The 14,129-nt window shown below is 40.6% G+C and overlaps 1 protein-coding gene across 1 annotated transcript in view; it reads right to left on the reverse strand.

The window, feature by feature from the left end:
* LOC106089711 (dynein axonemal heavy chain 5) overlaps positions 1 to 14,129 on the reverse strand; it is a 193,746-nt gene that overhangs the window by 130,451 nt on the left and 49,166 nt on the right. The window lies entirely within an intron of this gene.

Raw genomic sequence — 14,129 nt, forward strand, 5'->3', positions numbered from 1 at the left:
CTACAAGATGATCCCAGACTTCGAGCACACGTTTCTTAACAGAAATCCATGCAGTATCTTCAGCAGAAAATTATTAATGGAAGTCTGCTTTGTAAAGCTTCGCAGCTACATGCAGAACGTAGTAGCAACCACGGATGAACATTAAAATATTAATGAAAAATATTTACATAACTCCTCTGGGTACCTTGGGTATCAGCAACATGTACGTATGTATTTTCAACATCACATGTACCATCAACATGTAGCACAATGGTAACAACACCAAACAGTTATCGAAAGTGAAAGAAACCTGAGAATTCTGAAATTGATGATGAACAACCATCAACAAGCGATGACAGATAAGACTCATAAAATAGAATGAACATATTTAAAATTATATAAAAGCTTTCCTGGACCCAATGTATCACCGGTGTCCGATAGACTGGATCCTTGGCGTAGAGAGATAAACTCTGCTTGTATCAGCATCTCGCATATAACTTTGTGATCAACGGACACAAAAGTTATATTCATTTCAAAAGCAGGAAAACCTTATCCCACAAAGTCTCAAGATTTTCGTCCTTTTAGTCTGTCATCCTTTATGCTCAAGGCTGTAGAGAGGTTGATAAAAATATATTTTAGGGCAAAGATCCATGGAGATCGACTGTCTTGGCAATAGCATGCATATAGTAAGGGCAAGTTCACTAAAACTGCCTTTCACGACCTAGTCCCAGACATAGAGGGTTCTCTCACTGTCAAGGAATACACAATGGACGCATTTCTTGTCATTTAAGGTGCTTTTAATAATGCAAAACCGACGTAAATCATAAAGGAAGTGGGGCTTCTAGACATCTATACTACCGTAAGAAAGTTTATTAATCACTTACTTACTAAAAGATGCATTTCGGCAATCTTGGGATCTGTGGATCTAAAAAGATGGGTCAGCAGAGGAACACCTCAAAGAGGTGTGCTGTCTTCTCCACTTTGGAATATAGTATTTAAGAGTAAACTTTTGTCTCTGGAAGAAACAGGTGTAAAAGTTTGCTGATGACATGACTATTGACGTTAGGGGAAAGTTTCCCAGCACTCTTAGGAAGCTCTCCGTGCCACAGCAAAGTGAGCTACAGAAGTAGTCTTGGCGTAAATCCGCGCAAGACAGAAGTAGTTCTTTTCAGCAGGAGATACAAGCTACATCCATTGGGACCTGCCTCCTTAAGAAGAGAGAATGTTCAATTTATTGACAACTCCTGGACGTTTTTCTGCACAGGAAATTTAACTTCAAATCCAACATTTTGGAAAGGGCAAGAAAGGCATCGGCTATAGAAAGGAGGCCCCTTGTCATTGAGCTTAAACTTGAATCGGACTGCAATTATTGATATTTGAGTAGTTTGCTCCTGTTCTTTGGGGGAATGTTCGTGTGCAAAATTTGTAATTTGCATAATCCCTCTGCACATTGTGAATAAACAAATTACTGCGACCACTGTTGTAATCCTAAGAGAGTTTTCTCTTTGGTCATGCGGCGTTATCCGGCTCTGTGATATCCTTGGTATGATGCTAGACAGTCATTATACCTCTGTGAAATATTACATCTCTCAAAGATATAGCTGAACAGTTCAACAGATATCCCAGGGAATTGTAGAGCAGAAGAGTTGCGAGACTAAGAACTACCATACACATTTCATGGCAACTGGAATCATTGAGTATGCCTCTAGCGACATGTAAACTAAGTCTTCAGGATCAGCCCCGTAAGGCAATGAATGACAGACGACCACAAAGGTGAGGTTGTCAACATTTCAAAATTATTTGGCCTTATCAAGATTTGAAGAGGTGTACCACTTTGCTTTCGCTGGGTAGAACTGACATATCAGTCATTCCGTCCGTCATGACAGGTCACTGTCTATTCGGAAAACATGCTGGCAGACTGAATGTTGTAAGTAACTTTTGCAGAACCTGTGAAGACGTCCAAGAAGAAGAGACTATAAAACATCTGTGTGTGTGTGTATGTGTCACGCACTGGTTGTCAGGAGGAGTTCCACTTTAGATCCTCATTTTTTTTTAAGAACTTGTCTGATTTGGAGGATGTCATCATTCGCAAGTTGTTGGGCTTATTAAAACGATCTGGATGGTTCAAGGGTAGGAACTAGAAGGCATATTCCTTCTTCTGTTCCTGTGGTATCACAATGGATGAAAACGTCTAAGTGAGTCTGTGAGTCTAACCTAAAGTCGCATTGATAGTGCCCAATTATCTCATTGACTTTAGGTTTTAATCTGTCACACAGTACGCTCGAGAGTATCTTGTATGCGATGGAGAAGAGAATTATTCCTCTTTAGTTGGCAGATTCCTTCATGTCTCCTTTCTTGAGTACGGGACATAGTACGCTGAGGTTCCAATCGTCGGCTATGCGTTCTTCTAGCCAGATAAGCTGATGCATACGCCTTATCAGCCTGACGCCTCCGGTCTTAAATAGTTCAGCGGGTAACCCGTCTGCACTTGCTGCCTTGTTGTCCTTCAGTCGTGTCACTGCTATTTGGACCTCATTCTGACTACGAGGTAAACATTCTATACCATCATCAAGGATTGGTCCTGCTGTATCCTCTTCGCCGCCAACGTCGAAGGATAGCATTTGGATAAAATATTCTTTCCTTATCCTCAGCATACTATCAGAGTCAGTTACCAGATTTCCTTCTTTGTCTCTGCAGGAGAACGTGCCTGCACCAAAGCCATCGGTGTGATGTTTAATTCTTTGGTAGGATTTCCGGACCTCATTCTGAACCCTGTACATCTCCATTCGGTCACACTTATTTCTTTCTATTTCCTTTTTCTTTCTGCGGAATAGACATTTCTCCTCTCTCCTTTTCACCCGATACCTCTCCTTCATCTGGCGCGTTGCTACTGATTGCAGGGTTGCTCCTTATGCCGCATTCTTGGCTTTAGTAGCATCTCGACACTTTTGGTTGTACCATGGGTTTCTTGGTGGAGGCTTCCGGTACCCGAGTAAGATTTCGCGGCATTTTCCATGGAGTGGGCAATGGTCTGCCACTGCGCCATTATATCATCGGAGCAAGGAGTGCTTACATCAAGCAGTTGGGTCAGTCAAGTGGAGTATGCCGTTGCCATCTGTTGTGTTTGCAGCTTTTCAATGTCGAGCTTTCGTGCAGTGTCAGATCATACTTTCCTCGCCATGTTCAAACGGGTGCGAACCTTTGCTGCAATAAGATAATGATCCGAATCCACATTCGCTTCATAGATCAATCGTGCATGTAACACGATGGATGAATGCCATCCATCTTTCCCAAGGTAATCAATTTGGTTTCTCGTGTTGTGGTCGGGTGACAGCCATGTGGCTTTGTGGATATTTTTATGTTGAAAACTGGTGCTATTAACTACCATGTATTTTGCCGCGGCGAAATCTATCAGCACCATCTCATTACCGGACGTTATCTCATGGAGGCAAAACTTTCCGACTGTTGGACCAAAAATGTCTTCCTTTCCGATCTTCGCATTAAAACCGAACGATTTAAATATCCTGGGCGGGGCAGCGGTCATATTCTCGCTCGTAGAAAATATCTTTGGTCTGCTTATCTTTGTCTTCCGTCAGGGCATGGACACAAAAAAGGCTGATGTTGAAGAACTTGGCTTTTATATGGATTGTGTCTACCCGCCCATCCACCGGAATAAAGCTTGAGACAAGGTGTTGCAGTCTCCGATTAACCACAAATCCACAGCCAAATTCATGCCTCGTGTTATGGCAGCTAGAGGATAGTTCGTTACCGTTTGATGTTGTAGTGACGCCATTCCCAGTCCATCGCACTTCCTGTAAGGTGGTAATATCTGCCCTGTACTTCCCTTATACATCCTCCAGCGCGTATACAAGCATAACTGCTACTGCCTTTAATCTTTAAAAATAAATTTTCGCGAACATTAACATGTAGGTTAGATTAGGTTAAAAACGGGTTGCTGATATTAATCTGCACCATGCCACTATAGACATAGACCTAAGCTAGTAATCGGCTTGTTGTGAGCTTTAAATACTAAATGTAACTCCTTAAACTTTACCATGATAATTATAGGGACTACATAGCCATGCAAATTATTCAATAATAAAAGTACCCAAGAAAGATCTTTGAGGCGTTTTCTTCAGTTGACTTTAATATAATCAAATACAAATTGTGTCATCATATGGTTATCTGTATTAAGAACATTTCTTGAATTACGAATAAATTGAATTTTGAGAAAAATTGGAAAATTGAAATAATTACAACCATAAATAAAACACGTGGTATACATCCACCTACATTTGCTGTCGATAATTGGCCGCATAATTTTAAACAAATTTAATATGACTTTCCAAATTAAGCATTTCCGAATAAAGCGAACACGCGAAACGAACACGAGAACTTGGCTATATAGTCATACGCAAACATTCTGATAAAAAAAATATATTCTTTACATTTGATATCATGTTATTTACATAAGTATGCATTTGGCAATATTTTTATGCAAATAGTCTTTATTTAGAATTTGTGCAATTCTAAATATAATTTGCACAGTGGGTTCCCATAGTTAATATCCAACTTCGAAATGTTATATATAATGAATACAATATCGCTGAAGAAACGGCTAAAATATAATGGAACAACATATTTAAATAACAAGTAACAGCGTGCTAAGTTCGGCCGGGCCGAATATTATATACCCTCCACCATGGATCGCATTTGTCGAGTTCTTTTCTTGGTATCTCATTTTAGGGTAAACAAAGGAAAAAAGAAAGGAATTGCTATGCTATTAGAGCTATATCACGCTTTGGTACATCTCGCACTATAATTAAATTGTATGTTGCATTCCATACAATAGAAGTCATTGTGTTAAATTTCAGCCAATTCGAATAAGAATTGCGCCCTTTAGGGGCTCAAGAAGTAAAATAGGAAGATCGGTTTATATGCGAGCTGTATCAGGCTACAGACCTCTTCAGACCATATTAGACACGTATGTTGAAATTTATGGGAGAAGCCGTTGCACAAAATTTCAGCCAAATCAAATAAGAATTACGCCCTCTGGTGGCTCAAGAAGTCAAGATCCCAGATAGGTTTGTATGGGAGCAATATTAGGTAATAGACCGATTTGAATTATACTTGGCACAATTGTTGAAAACCAAAATAAAAACCTAATGCCAAATTTTAGCTAAATCTGATAAGAATTGCTCCCTCTAGTGGCTCTTGAAGTCAAGATCCCAGATCGTTTTATATGGCAGCTATATCAAAATATGGACCCATATGACAAATTTACAATTCCAACCGGCCTACACCAAGAAGCTTTACTCCTTCGAAAATTAGCATGCTTTCGACAGACGGACGGACCTGGCTAGATATACTTAAAATGTAATGACGGTCAAGAATTAACTTAATGGGGTCTAAGACGAATATTTCGAGATGTCACAAACGGAATGACGAAATTAGTATACCCCCATCCATTGGTGGAGGATATAAAATTTATAAGTCGAATATTACGAAACCTGTAGAGATAGTGTAAACCCCAAGCAGACTTTTTATACCCACCACCGAAGGATGGGGGTATATTCATTTTGTCGGTCCTTTCCAACACATAGAAATATCCATTTCCGACACTATAAAGTATATATATTCTTGATCAGCATAAAAATCTAAGACGATCTACCCATGTCCGACCGTTTGTGTATTGAAATAACGCTACAAAATGGAGATATTGATCTGAAACTTTACACAGATTCTTTTTTTTTTGTCCATAAGCAGGTTAAGTTCGAAGATGGGCGATATCGGACTATATCTTGATCTAACCCCCATATAGACCGATCCGACGATTTAGGGTCTTAGGCCTATAAAAGCCAAATTTTTTATCCGATTTTGTTGAAATTTGGGACAGTGAATTGTGTTAGACCAGTCGATCTTCTTTTTTAATTTGGACCCGATCGGTCCAGATTTGGATATAGCTGTCATATAGACCGAACCTCAGATTAGGGGTTTTAGGCCCATAAAAGCCACATTTATTATCTGATTTAGCTGAAATTTGGGTCAGTGAGTTGTGTTAAGCCATTCGACATATTTCTTCAATTTCGTTCCAACTCGGTTCAGATTTGGATATATCTGCCATATAGACCGATCCGCCGATTTAGGGTCTTAGGCCCCCTTATTGTACGATTTTGCCATAACTTGGAACAATCAGTTATGTTATACCCTTCGACATCCTTCTTCAATTTGGCTCGGTCCAGATTTGGATTAGCTGCCATATAGACCGATCTCTCTTGCACCCACAAAAGGCGCATTAATTATCCAATTTTGCCAAAATTTGGAATAGTGATTTGTGATAGGCCCTTCGACATCCTTCGTCAATTTGGTTCAGATCGGTTCAGATTTGGATATAGCTGCCATACAGACCGATATCTCGATTTAAGGTTTTGGGCCCATAAAAGGCGCTTTTATTGTCCGATGTCGCCGAAATTTGGGACAGTGAGTTAAGTTAAGCCCCTCGACATTCCTTTGCAATATGGCACAGACCGGTCCTAATTTTGATACAGCTGCCATATAGACCGATCTCTCGATTTAAGGTTTTCGGCCCATAAAAGGCGCGTTTTCTGTTCGATTTCGCTGGAATTTAGGACAGAGAGTTATGTTAGGCCCTTCGACATCCTTCATCAATTTCGTCCAAATCGGTTCAGATTTAAATATAGCTGCCGTATAGACCGATATCTCGATTTAAAGCCTTGGCCCCATAAAAGACGCATTTATTGTCCGATGTCGCCGAAATTTGCGACATTGAGTTCAGTTAAGTCCCTTGACATATTTCTGCAATTTGATCTAGATCGATCAAGATTTGCATATTGATGCCATATAGACCGATATCTCTATTTAAAGTCTTTGCCCCATAAAAGGCGCACTTATAATCCGATTTCACAGAAATTTGACATAGTGACTTATGTTAGGCTTTTCGACATTCTTATCGTATATGGTTCAGATCGGTTTACTTTTAGATATATCTACTAAAAAGACCAATATTTTGTTATACATAATTAAACAATGACTTGCGCAGTATTTGCTCCAAATCGGAAAATTTTTCGATATAGCTCTTATGGGGCATAAGGTATGCATTTTTCACCGAATTTTGACGAAAGGTGGCTTACGTATATACCCGAGGTAGTGGGTAACCAAAGTTCGGCCCGGCCTTTTTACTTGTTTTAAGTATGGTTATCAACAAACATTAAGTTTGACAAGGTAGCATTTTATGGCATTAGAATTTTTTTGTTTACTTATTTACGAGTACAATCATAATAATTAATATCGTTATTCTACCTACATTGGCATTAAGCCCCCCCCAAAAAAAAAAAACACAAATTGATGTTTTCAAATTAAATTTCATTGGTGGCGATTTGTTAAACAAAAAACCACCACACCTTTTTTCATCTGCTCTTGCTTGCAGCATCACCTATACCTTCACCTTCTAAATGTTCTAAAAGTGAAGTGACTGCGGTGTGGCGATAACAGATGAGTGTTGGATCTGGCACTTTTCGTGACGTATAATCAAATAAGAGAAGAAAAGTTCAAAGCTTTTATTCAAAAACTTTGCCAAATAACGCCAACACCAGCAACAACAAAAGTGTAATTCTCCGAATGGCAAAGATAAATAATAATACTTAATAAGCATTCTAAACTAACTTAAAAGTACACTCAAAAATACTTTCAAAAACCCCCGGCAATAGCTCATCGCATTTGGTTCGGTGACCAAGGAGTGCCCAATGAGTGAGTGGGAGAAACGGTAGATGATGTTTAGCGAATTCGGTCACAGCAGGTCAGTTAATGGAATGAAGCCAAGGTGTTGTCTATGGTCGGAAAAGGTATCATAGGTCATGCCATCCTCGTTGCCTTTTCTCAATCCCCAAAAAAAATTCTAAGGTGTATGAGTGTGAGTTCCCAATTCGGCATCTTAGTTGATTTTTGTTGGAAAATTTCTAGACACGTCACTAATTCCAGCAATGGCAGGAATACTAGAGGGGCTCTCTTTCCATTCTACAAACTATCTTCTCTGGGGGACATTTAGCAAGCGGTAAAGTGAAGATAATGAAGTGATTAATTGACTAAAGTAAAAGATGCCGTATTTTGGAAAATTCAATTTAACTTCAAGGCGTCAGCTGCTGGCATCATTGTTGTAACTATTGTTTCATGCTCGCGTTGCGTTGCTCTTTATGCCCACCACCATAGGATGGGGGGTATTCTAATCTAGTCATTCCGTTTGTAACACCTCGAAATATTGGCCTGAGACATTATAAGGTTTATATTCTTGAAAGTCTAGAGATTGAGTCTAGCCATGTCCGCCATCCGTTCGTCTATCGAAATCACGATAGCATTCGAGCTGATAAAGATATCGGTTCAGTTATGGATTAACAGATCCCCAGTTTTGACTTACTGAGCTACTGGACACAGCAATTTCTCTCCGATTCGGCTTACACGAATTTTACACGGTGTGTTTGGTTATGACTTCCAACTATTGTGCCAAGTACGGCCCAAATCGATTCATAACCTGATATAGCTCCCATATAAACCAATGTCCCGATTGGTCTTCAATGGCCCTAGAAACTTCAATTCGTGCCTGATGAACTCTTCCACTGAATTCATTTCTCTACATTTTTTTCCATAATCCATGGTGGTGGGTACCCAAAATTCGGCCTGGCCGAACTTAGCGCGTTTTTACATGTTTTGTCAAACTTTAAGGTCAATTAAGTGTATCCAAATGAAACGAAATTTGAAACAAGCATGATGACGAAAGACCAAAAAGTTGTATCTTTAGCAGCCCAAAACGTTTTACTTGCTTTGGCTATACATTTGAATAATATCAGTGTCAAAGGAAGGAGAAAATTGTCTTATTTTCATGGAACATGAGCATTAAATGTTAAACCCCCATATTAAAGCTGTTGCACGTGTTAGCCCAAGTGTTTATCAACTTTCGGCAGAGGGCTGTTTTATATCGACATTTTTTTTGCACAACCCCATCCCAAGGAATCAATTACACATATAAATAGATAGCCTGGAAAACTTGTTTAAGTAATAGATTAAGATTAACAGGTTTGAATATGGCTGGGATAATTTTGAATGGCAATAAAAAGTTCCAAGTGGGCGTTGGATATTTCTTTAATTCCTTTCACAATAATAGTCTACTGAAATAATAACATAACACAAAGGTAAATAGTTTAGGCACCGCAATTCCGGCACAAATACTTCAAATCTTCCGGGAATAGGGAAGTACAGAATTCGATTATTCTGACTATGGTGACACACTACAGGGTAGCCCAAACGAAACTCTGTGGGATAGAACCGACAAAAAAAAACTAGTAATAAATCTGACGTTTGAGAACGAGTAGAGATAGCTCTTTGAAATTGTAAATGATTGGAGCTGAAGTGTTAACAAGTTCCAAAAATACAAAGCTTATCTTATCTTAAAAAAAAAACTTTAGTAAAAAATCCCAACAGCAGAAGGAGTTTTTGAGCACCATCCAGCAAATGAAATTTTGCAAATCGGACCAAAAATGAAGATTTGGCAGCCCGAACAAATTTTCGAAATTACCTGCAAATATTGTAATTTTTCCCATGAACATTCTTTTAAGGAACAGGGGCAAACTTTACCTGTATCAATAAGCGGTGTCCGATTAAAGTTTAAGCTCAATAATAAGGGGTCTACTTTTATAGCCGAGTTCGAACGTCGTGCCACAGATGCGACACCCCTTTGTTAAGAAGTTTTTACATGGCTGCCATAGCAAAGAGTACAATACCTCACAAATGTCGCCAACAATAGGAGGGGATAACTACCGCTGAAAATTTTTTAATATTTTTTATAGTTCTTTTTTAAAGTTCTCCGCAGGATACGAACCCAGGCGTTCAGCGTCATATGCAGATATGCTAACATCGCCCCGGTAGCCGAGTTGGTAGCGTGATTGGATTAGCAGTGCAGGGGTCGTGGGTTCGATTCCCGCCAGAAGCCTTGGTCTGTCACTACTGTGGTATCACAATGGACTTAAAATTGTCTAAGTGAGTCGGTAAAGGACTGCCACTTTTGCCTAACGTAACCTAACACCTGTGCTACGGTGACCTCCACATAATGCCTAAAAATTGCGTATGATCTCATTTACACCTCAGCTCTAACCATTTAAAATGTCAAAGAGATATCTCTACACGTTTACAAACGCCAAGTTGGGGACCCAAGATCGGTTTATATGGCAGCTATATCAGGTTATGAGCCGCTTTGAACTATACTTAGCACAATTGTTGAAAGTAATATCAAATCACTACGTGCAAAATTTCAGTCTAATCGGACGAGAATTGCGCCCTCTAGATGCTTAAGAAGTCAAGACCCCAGATCGGTTTATATGGCAGCTATATCACGTTATGAGCCAATTTAAACTATACTTAGTGCAATTATTCAAAGTGATATCAAAACACTACGTGCAAAATTTCAGTCAAATTGGACGAGAATTGCGCCCTCTAGAGGCTCAAGAAGTCAAGATCCCAGATCGGTTTATATGGCAGCTATATCAGGTTATAGACCGCTTTGCACCATACTTGGCACAGTCGTTGGATGTCATAACAAAACACGTCGTGCAAAATTTCATTCCAATCGAATAAGAACTGCGCCCTCTAGAGGCTCGAGAAGTCAAGACCCAAGATCGGTTTATGTGGAAGCTATATCAAAACATGAACCGATTTGGTCCATTTACAATCCCAACCGACCTACACTAATAAGAAGTATTTATGCAAAAAGAGGCTAGCTTTACTCCATCAAAAGTTAGCTTTCGACAGACAGACAGACGGACGGACATGGCTAGTCACGACGATCAAGAATATATATACTTTATGGGGTCTGAGACGCATTTTTGAAGTGTTACAAACATAATGACGAAATTAGTATACCCCATCCTATGGTGGAGGGTAAAAAAACGAATGTTATGGATGACAAATTATAAATCGGAAGATCGGTATATATGGCAGCTATACACAAATATGCTTCCATTTCATAATACAGCTTACAGTGCCAAATTTCAGGAAAATCGGGTAATAAATGCCACTTCCATACGGCTTGAAATCGGGAGATCGGTCTATATAGGGGTACATCGGGACATGTTCTGATCTCAACTATATTCAATTTAGATGTCGATGGTCCCAAGACAACTCCCTGTGCCAAATTTTAGCGAAATAGGGTAATAAACACGGCTTCCATGGGCCTAAGATTTTAAATATATCACTATGTAGTCCCATATAGGCCATCTTTGATCGCAATCTTCCCATGGTTTCTGCTAAATATCTTCATTTTTAAAGACTGCAGCGTGATTTCCACTGAGAGACGAACGCACGGATGGACATGGCTAGAACGTCTTCGAATTTTATGACAATCAAGAATAGTATTGTATGTATATAAATTGAGACCACCGTAGAGCAGAGCTAAGCAGCCTGCCTATGACACCGAACGCTACATTAGGTTTAGAATAGCACGGCCAGCGCCGAATCCGATAAGCTTCCGTAATAAGTTGAAAACCAAATGGCCAAAATTTAGAAGACTACTCAGAAGTTGTCTTGGGTTAGATAATTTAGAGTATCCGACCGAAACGGGATAACTATGAGCACCACACAGGCTGGAACTTTGAGCTCCGACTTGTGTGGTGTCCATCGTTACCACGGGAAGCTTATCTGAAAGCTACCGGGCGCATCCACAGATTGCGGATGGAGTCCGTTTTTATAAAGAGTAGCTGCAAATGCGGTCGCGGGCAGTCAGCGATTTTCGAGACGAGAGTCTCAGTGAGGAGTGACGTGGCACTGGCTCTTAATTAAATACTAAGTGCCAATGATACTCGAGATGACAAGACGAGTTATTGACGCCTTCAAATAACCCATCAACATCAGCGTCTGTTCCCAGGTTAGTGGCGGTTGGGGCGCTGGGCCAGCAACCCGCCCCCCCGAAAACTATGAGAACTACTATGAGAAACAAAGGAATAGAAAAAACGAATCACCCCAACAATGACGAGCCACGCAATCGAAAAAAGGACCATGATTTGCGGATCTGCACCTGGAATGATCGCACTCTTTATAGAGAAGGTGCAGTATACGCGCTGGCGGATGTATTAGAGAAGTATTGTATAAGGCAGATATTACCACATTACAGGAAATGCGATGGACTGGGAATGGCGTCACTACAACACCAAACGGTGACGAACTATACTATAGCTGCCATAACACGAGGCATGAATTTGGCTGCGGATTTGTGGTTAGTCGGAGGCTGAAACGTGCCAATTACAGAGGAATAAGTCTCCTCCCCATCGCATACAAGATACGCTCAAGCGTACTGTGTAAAAGATTAAAACCTAAAGTCAATGGGATAATTGGGCCCTATCAATGAGGCTTTATTCCTGGTAAATCCACCCTGGATCAGACGCCACCTCTCAACAGACAAAGATTACACTATACACGACACTGATACTACCCGTGTTGTTATATGGTTCTAAGGCAAGAATACTTATGAAAGCAGATGAGGCAGTGTTTGGAGTATTTGAGAGAAAGATTCTTCGTAAAATATATGGACCAGTTTGCGTTAATGGAGAATGTAGGCGACGTATGAACCACGAGCTGTATGACGACGATAGCATAGTCACACACATTAAAATACAACGGCTGCGTTGTCTAGGTAATGTTGTCAGAATGGATAAAGAAGCTCCAGTAAAGAAGTCTTTTGAAGGCATACACTGTGGTACACGCAAACCGGGAAGACCAAAAGCCCGATGGAAAGATCAAATGGTGAGAGACACCTCGAAACTTGGTGTCAGAGATTTAAGAATCAGTGCAGAAGATCGAAGCGCTTGGAACGCTATTCTGCGTTCGGCTAGTGGAACAAATGTTCTGCCATAGCCAATTAAAGTATGTAAAGTAAGCATAGAAGACATTGACGACAATATCACCAAGATAACGACTGCATTACTGGAGCCTTTCGAAGAAAAACCCTGGGTGACCGAGAAGATTCGCAAGATTGGGAAAGAGATCCGCAGACTTTATAACGTAGCTCGTCGTAAAAAGTGGAAGTTATCTGGGATGTGTATTACACACGGCTCAAGGTATACAATAAGATGACGCATTGTAACGCGTGCTGCGTGGCACGTGGCACCACCTTCTTGAAACCACATTCTTGAAACCACAATGTAGATCCCCAGAACCACTCAGTCCCCTAGCTTTGACCCATCCGTGTAACATGATCATCCAAATGACAATAATAGGGTTCCGTCAATCCCAGAGTGTGCCGCTGGCAGCAGTGCCTCGCTTTCGACCCCAAGCTGCATCTTAGTTATCCGATTGGAAACCTCTTCTCTTTCTTCCAGGTTTCCTATCGTCGTTGCGATTATACCGCGATGGTATGAACTACTCCCTTCTCCAATCCATTCTCCCATCGACTTTAGTCTCATAGCTGCAGTGGCTGTCTCACACTTAATCTTTATGTCAATGGGTCGGATATCTAGAATAGTCTCCAGTGCCCTAGTGGGCGTGGTCCTTATCGCTCCGCCTAGACCAAGACAACATGTTCTCTGAACTTGTTCTATGGTCCTTACGTTGCACTTTTTCTCCTAGCAGTCCACTAAAATACTGAGGAGTAAGTAAGTACTGGTCTTATCACGCTCCTGTAGAGCCAGTATTCCCGGATTCAGGCCCCATTTCGAGCCAACGGCCCGTCTATATAGTACCCAACATCTGTGTGCCTTCTCAGTATGCTCCTGAATGTGACACTTCAAATTCAGATTCCTGTCCTGACGTATTTGAACTTGTCAGATATCGAAATTGTCTTATTGAGGAAACGTGGCTCGTCAAATTGGCCCACATTCGTCTTCCTCGTGAACAGGCATATTTCTGTCTTCTCTGTGTTAACATTGAGACCCCTGGATCTAGCTCAGTCATATGCCATAAGCAAGACCCTTTCGGCCCTTCTGCATAGATGGTTTGATTTTTACCCCTTACCTCCAATTCGTGCCTACGGCCCGTCTACATAATGTCCAACATCAGTGAGCCTTCTCAGTACGCTCCTGAATGTGACACTTCCAATTCAGTTTCCTGTCCAAGATCACACCTAAGTATTTGCCCTTGTCAGATATCGAAATCGT

Source organism: Stomoxys calcitrans, chromosome 2, assembly GCF_963082655.1.
Source record: "Stomoxys calcitrans chromosome 2, idStoCalc2.1, whole genome shotgun sequence".
NCBI classification, from domain to species: Eukaryota; Metazoa; Arthropoda; class Insecta; order Diptera; family Muscidae; genus Stomoxys; species Stomoxys calcitrans.